The sequence below is a fragment of the Micromys minutus genome (assembly GCF_963924665.1).
Source record: "Micromys minutus genome assembly, chromosome: 4".
In the NCBI taxonomy this organism is placed as follows: domain Eukaryota; kingdom Metazoa; phylum Chordata; class Mammalia; order Rodentia; family Muridae; genus Micromys; species Micromys minutus.
The window spans coordinates 11,233,430-11,239,439 of NC_137973.1; the positions used below are offsets into that span (position 1 = coordinate 11,233,430).

The 6,010-nt window shown below is 37.5% G+C and overlaps 1 pseudogene across 1 annotated transcript; it reads right to left on the reverse strand.

The window, feature by feature from the left end:
- Window positions 1-4,825: 4,825 nt before the first annotated feature.
- LOC308420371 (large ribosomal subunit protein eL8-like) lies at window positions 4,826-5,601 on the reverse strand (annotated as a pseudogene). Its single transcript has one exon. The product of its transcript is annotated as a large ribosomal subunit protein eL8-like (transcript).
- Window positions 5,602-6,010: the final 409 nt, after the last annotated feature.

The following is a 6,010-nucleotide window of genomic DNA, read 5'->3' on the forward strand; positions in this document are numbered from 1 at the left end:
CACACATTCTATTATAGTAACAGTATTGTTTAATTTGTGTTTATTATCACTCTGGGACACAATTTCAAATTTACTTGGAAACTTAAGTATTCCACAAATCACTGAAGCTTTTTATTATGTATTTCGTTCAGTTTAGATAAGTATGTAAATTAAGAAAGCACACATTTAATTTTTTTATTTAAAAAATCATTTAATTGGGCGATTTCTTACAGATTGAAAGGGCGAATTCATTAACATCATAGGAGTGATCATGATGGCAAGGATAATGCTGAATAGAAGCTGAGTGCCACATCCTATTTTATAAGCATGGAAGCCAAGAGACACTGGGCTATTGTTTGGTTCATTTTTTTCAACTATTTTTATTGAATATTCTTTGCAGTACATTTCAGATGTTATCCCTTTCTTAAAACCTCATCCCCAACCCTCTCCCATTGCCTCCATGAAGGTGTTCCCTCTCCCAACCACCTTCTCTCACCTCAGCACCTTGGCATTCCCCTACAAGGTAAACAAGCCTTCCCTGGATCAAAGGTCTCTTTTTCCACTGATGTCAGAAAATGCTATCCTCTAATGTATATGTACTTATGGCCATAGACCTCTCCAAGCAGAGTCATTTGTTGGTGTTTTAGTCCCTGGGAGCTGTGATGGGTTTGGTTAGTTGATCATTTTGTTCTTCTCATGGGTTGCAGACCCTTTCAGCTCCTTTAATCTTTTCTCTAGCTCTTTCATTGGGGACCTCATGGCAGTCTGAGAGTTAGCTTCATGCATCCTCCTCTGTTTCAGTATGGCACTCACAGGACCTCTGAGTAAGCATCCATATCAGGTTCTTGCCAGTAAGCACTACTTGCCATCAGCAATAGTTCTTGGTTTTATTGGCTACATATCGGGTTGATTCCCAAGTAAGGCAGTCTCTGGATGATCTTCTTTCCAATCCCTCCTCCTCTATTTGTCAAAAAACTCCCATAAACATTTTGTTCTTTTTTCTAAGAAGGACTGAGGCATCCACCTTCTGGCCTTCTTTTTTGAGCTTCATAACTTCTGTGGATGGTTTCTTAGGTATTCTGAGTTTTTGGGGGTAGTATCCACTTATAAGTGAGTACATACCATGAGTGTTCTTTTATGCCTGGATTACCTCTCTTGAGTTGATTGCTTCAAGTTCCATTCATTTGCCTAGCAATTTCATGAAGTCATTGTTTTTAATAGCTGAGTAGTACTCCAGTACAATTTTTATATCCAGTCTTCTGTTGAAGAACATCTGGAACAAACACAATTCCATTTTAAAAATTAAGAAAGTATCTGAACAATCACCTTTTAATGAGACAGGTATATTCCAATTAATTCATGAAAACTATTGAATAATTTAGCTCATAAAATTATAGACCAAATTAATGACAAACTACTTAACTGTTTAAAAATAGTTAACACCCAACTTTTAATAATACTAGATTTTAGTGAAAGTATAGATAAAAATAAAACTTTTATTCATTGATGGTCAGAACACAGGATGATAACAATGCAAAAACAATTTGGTTTTGTCTTATAACCTAAAAGTTCTGTTTCTAGTGTCAAGTATATTTACCACATTTACTCAAATGATCTTTAAAATTCACCCCCACATAAATCATAAACAGGATCAATGTCATTTTTTGGTTGGTTGATAATGTGTTCTTCCCATGGAGTTGCAAACTTTTACAGCTCATTCAGTCCTTTCTCTAGCTCTTTCATTGGGGTTCCCATGTTCAGTCTGATGATTAGCTGCAAGAATCCTCAATTGTATCTGTATGACTCTGGCAGAGCTTCTGAAAAAGGTAAGAGTTTTTGACTTGGGGATGAAATCCCATCTCTCACTTGATTTTCTTTCTTTCTCCTGGAGGTGGCCTCCACAAGGTCCTTCTACCCTCTGTGGGACATTTCATTTAAGATCCTCCCTTTGAATTCTAAAAGTCTTCCACCTCTCTGGTAGGTTTCTGGTACATTCTGGAGGGTCCACTAACCTTCTATCTCCCAAGGTAGTCTATTTTCATACTTTTTGCTGATCCTCAGGGCTTTTCAGTTCCTTCCTGTTCCTCAAACCCAATACCTGTTCCCCTCTGTGCCCCCTGTTCACTATCACACCCATGTACCTCCCTCCTTCCCCTCCTGTGCTTCCTTTCTTATCGCTTCCAAGTGAGATTGAGGCATCCTCACTAAGGCTCTTTGATTTGAACTTTTTTGAGTTCTGTGGATTGTATCATGAAAATTCCATACTTTTTTGGGCTAATATCCACCTATTAGTGAATACAATATGACATAGCACTCTGTAAGATCTGCTGACCATGCTCCCAACTGAAATAGCCACAAGGAAGATGATCTGCCTCAAACACTCCTCATATAGTTACTGAAAGAACTAGATCCCTTACTACACAGCTGTGCCTGTAGCATGACCATGCCAACTAGCAGTCTGTTTCTATGGATGAAAAACCTTGATGTGACAAAGCATGCTAAGGACTATTGGTATAAATAAGAAGTAGGGTAATAGGGAAAAGTAAAGATTATTTAAAAGGCTGCTTAATTTTCAAACACTAACATTAAGTCAGGAATGTATATTGCTTAGTTAAAAATTATCTGGGAGAACAACTGGAGACCATGGCCTGCCCATAAAACTAAAAGATATATGAGCAACAAGAGATGTCATTGTCATTTCTAAATCAAAGATGACAAAAGGTAAACTAAAAACTTTGAACTGTGAACATTATCTCTCCACTTTCTCAAATAGCCATTTAGAATTTTCACAATGCATACTATTAAAATGATCACAAGGCTCAATCCTACAATAATAAAATTTAAGTTGAATGATTTCGTTCTTTATTGACCAAATAAGGAAGAACACAGTTTTCATGCTCAAGGTTTATGACCTGAGGAGAACCCTGTTTTCATACCCACCACAATAAAACCCTCAGTGGATGAAGATTTGAATTAAGCAGTTCTTCTCTCTTGGTTCATTCCCTTCCCTCTCCCCACTCCCCTGCTACTCATTACCGCATTTCCCCCTTGTTTCTAGACAAAAATTCTTTCCAATAAGTCTGATTTTACTATACTTTCTTTAGCATGGTTCTTTGGAAATGTTGGCTAGGGAATTGCTACTACGTTAGGATGACTTTTTCCTAGGACTGAAGCTCCAGGTTTCTGATGAGACTGAAACCACACTTGTGTGGTAACAGTCTTAGAAGTGGCATTTATCACCCTATCTACATTCTACTCTGGGAAGGTAAATCTATAAGCCTCACTTTCACAGAGGATGGAAGCATCTCTGAGAGCATAGATACTGAGAACAATGCATTGCCTGCCAGTGGACCAGTTACATGGCTTAGTATCCTATCTTTTTTAGTGTATTCTATCTAATGGGATGCTCAGTTTAAGTTACTAGAGGAATTATGAGTATATTGTATAAAATAAAAATGCAAAAATTACAATGATAAATACTGTGAAGCTCACTTAAAAGGCTTATTGGAATTAGTGGGAGACATTCCTGGTAATCTTTAAGAAGTAGATGTAAAAATAGATCTTTGGAAATGTTCTGCATTTTAAAAGGGCACAGAGTGAGTAGAAGTTTACAGGAAAAAGATACTGAATATCTCAATATTAATGCCTTTCAAAATGTTATAAGAATTTATGAAAAATAACATACACATTGCAAAAAGCCATCAGGAGTTTATAAAAGACAGCAAGAACAAATGTATTGATTTTCCTTTCAAACTGGTAGGTCATATATAACATCTTGATTTCAGAAATAAAATCATGTTTGACAAAGTTTTGCTTCCCCCCTTCCTCCTTCTCCTTATGCCACTTCCCTCTACCTCCCTCTTTTCTGTTTTCTGTAAAATAGACTATGCTATTTTATATCAGGAGATGTAGTAGTAACTTTAAATTCACTAAGGAATAATTAATAACTGAAAATATGTAAACTCCATCTGGCTAATATTTTTTAATTTTTTTTGTTTTGTGTATATGAGTGTTTTACTTAACATGTATGTCTGTGGACTACATAGTTCTGTTGTCCATGGAGGCCAGAAAAAGGCATAGTGTTCATTGGGCTTAAATCACAGAGAGTTGTGAGCCATCACATGCGTACTGATCATCAAACATGGGTCATCTGGAAAAGCAGCAAGTGCTTTTTCTTCTTGTGCCATCTCTCCATGCCCTAATAAATGTTGTTATAAATTAATGTTATGAATCCTATATCAAATGTTTCAGGTCATATTCAACTGATAGATATTTTATTTTAAGAGGTCTAGAGACTATGTGTTTTGGTGATGGTATACATGTCTAGTAGTATTTAAGATGTCCAGAGAAAGAAATCCCAATCATCCTTGAAAGTCAATTTTTATATTACATTATATTATATTGTATTATATTATATTATATTATATTATATTATATTATATTATATTATATTATATTATATATGTTTTAGTGCTACACAGAACAATCGACCTTTCTTCAAGAAGGTAAAATATCAGCTTACTCTAAATTGACCATTGAAATCCTTAGAAACTGATAGACAATCTGAACAAACTCAATTCTATTTGTCATCATAGAAATCTTGTTTGAGGAAGTGATGAGGACAAATTCACTTCTATTTGTCAGCATATAAATCTTGTTTGAGGACTTGATGCATATACTTCTGTATTCTCTCAATCTGAGTGCTTAAACTGGCTCTCTCTCCCTCCCTCCCATCTCTCTCTGTCTCTCTGTCTGTCTCTCTCTCTTTTTATTTTTTTTGATAATTTTGTAATTATATTTATGTACAGAAAACTTAAGTGTACATTTAACCCAGTTTAGTGGTGAGTTATTTAGCCTTTGCCTTTTCTAACTTGGCAATGAGAGCCATAGACTTAGGACCCAGAACGTTGCCTCCCCAGTGGCGGCGGATCTCATCATATCTATCATTATAATTGGTCTTAATAGCTTCTACCAGCTTAGCCAGAGCACCCTTGTCTTCTGGGTTAACCCTTGTGAAGGCAACAGTGGTTCATGTCTTCCTGTGGACCAGGCACCCTAGCCTTCCGTTTCCCTTGATGATGCAGTAGGGCACCCCCATCTTTCGACACAGGGCAAGCAGGAAAACCACCAGCTCAATGGGGTCTACGTCATGGGCAATCACCACCAGCTGAGCCTTCTTGTTCTCCAACAAGGTGGTGATTGTATTGACTCCTGCTCAGAGGACAGGTGGTCTCTTAGTTGGGGCATCCCCTTTGCCAGCAGCTTTCTTCTCAGCTCGGGCCAATAGCCTTTGCTTCTTCTCTTGCTTTGTCTCTGGCCTGTACTTGTGGGCAAGCTTAAGCACCTGAGTAGCTGTTTGCCTGTCCACGGGGTGAACTGGTTAATGGCAGGAGGTACTTTGAGCCGCTTATAGAGGATGACCCTTTGCTTCTGCAGCCTGATGTAGCGTGGCGATTTGACGAAGCATGTTAGATCTCTTTTGGGCTGGATGTCCTGCCCAATGCCAAAGTTCTTGGGCCTTTTCTCAAACAAAGGATTGACCACTTTTTTGGCTTCTTGCTTCTTGACAACGGCGGGGGCCAGGGCCACCTTCTTCCCCGTGGCCTTCTTCCCTTTGGGCATCTTGCTCGGCTAGAGGAGAGAGCTCTCTCTCTCTTTCAAAGCGCAGGAAATGCTTCCAACCAGTAGCCCTCCCTTCTACCTCCTGTACCTTCTCTTTATTATGACTTTTCAAAAAATTATTTTTAAATTTGAGGCCAAGCTTATTTTAATATATTTGATTTTTTTCAAATTATGGATTAAATTTATAGCTAATCTCTTGTTCCATTAAAATTCCATATACATTTATCCTGTTCTTTAATCAGACTTGTAAGTTCCCGATGAGACTTTTCAGGTTTTCAATTTGCACAGAAGGGTCTATAATTATGAGTGGGAAGTGAACTGACTCCCGTGATCCTGAGTGTTCACCTATAGTAGAATGCACTATTATTATAATATAAAACAATTTTATAATACAAAAACAGTTTGATTT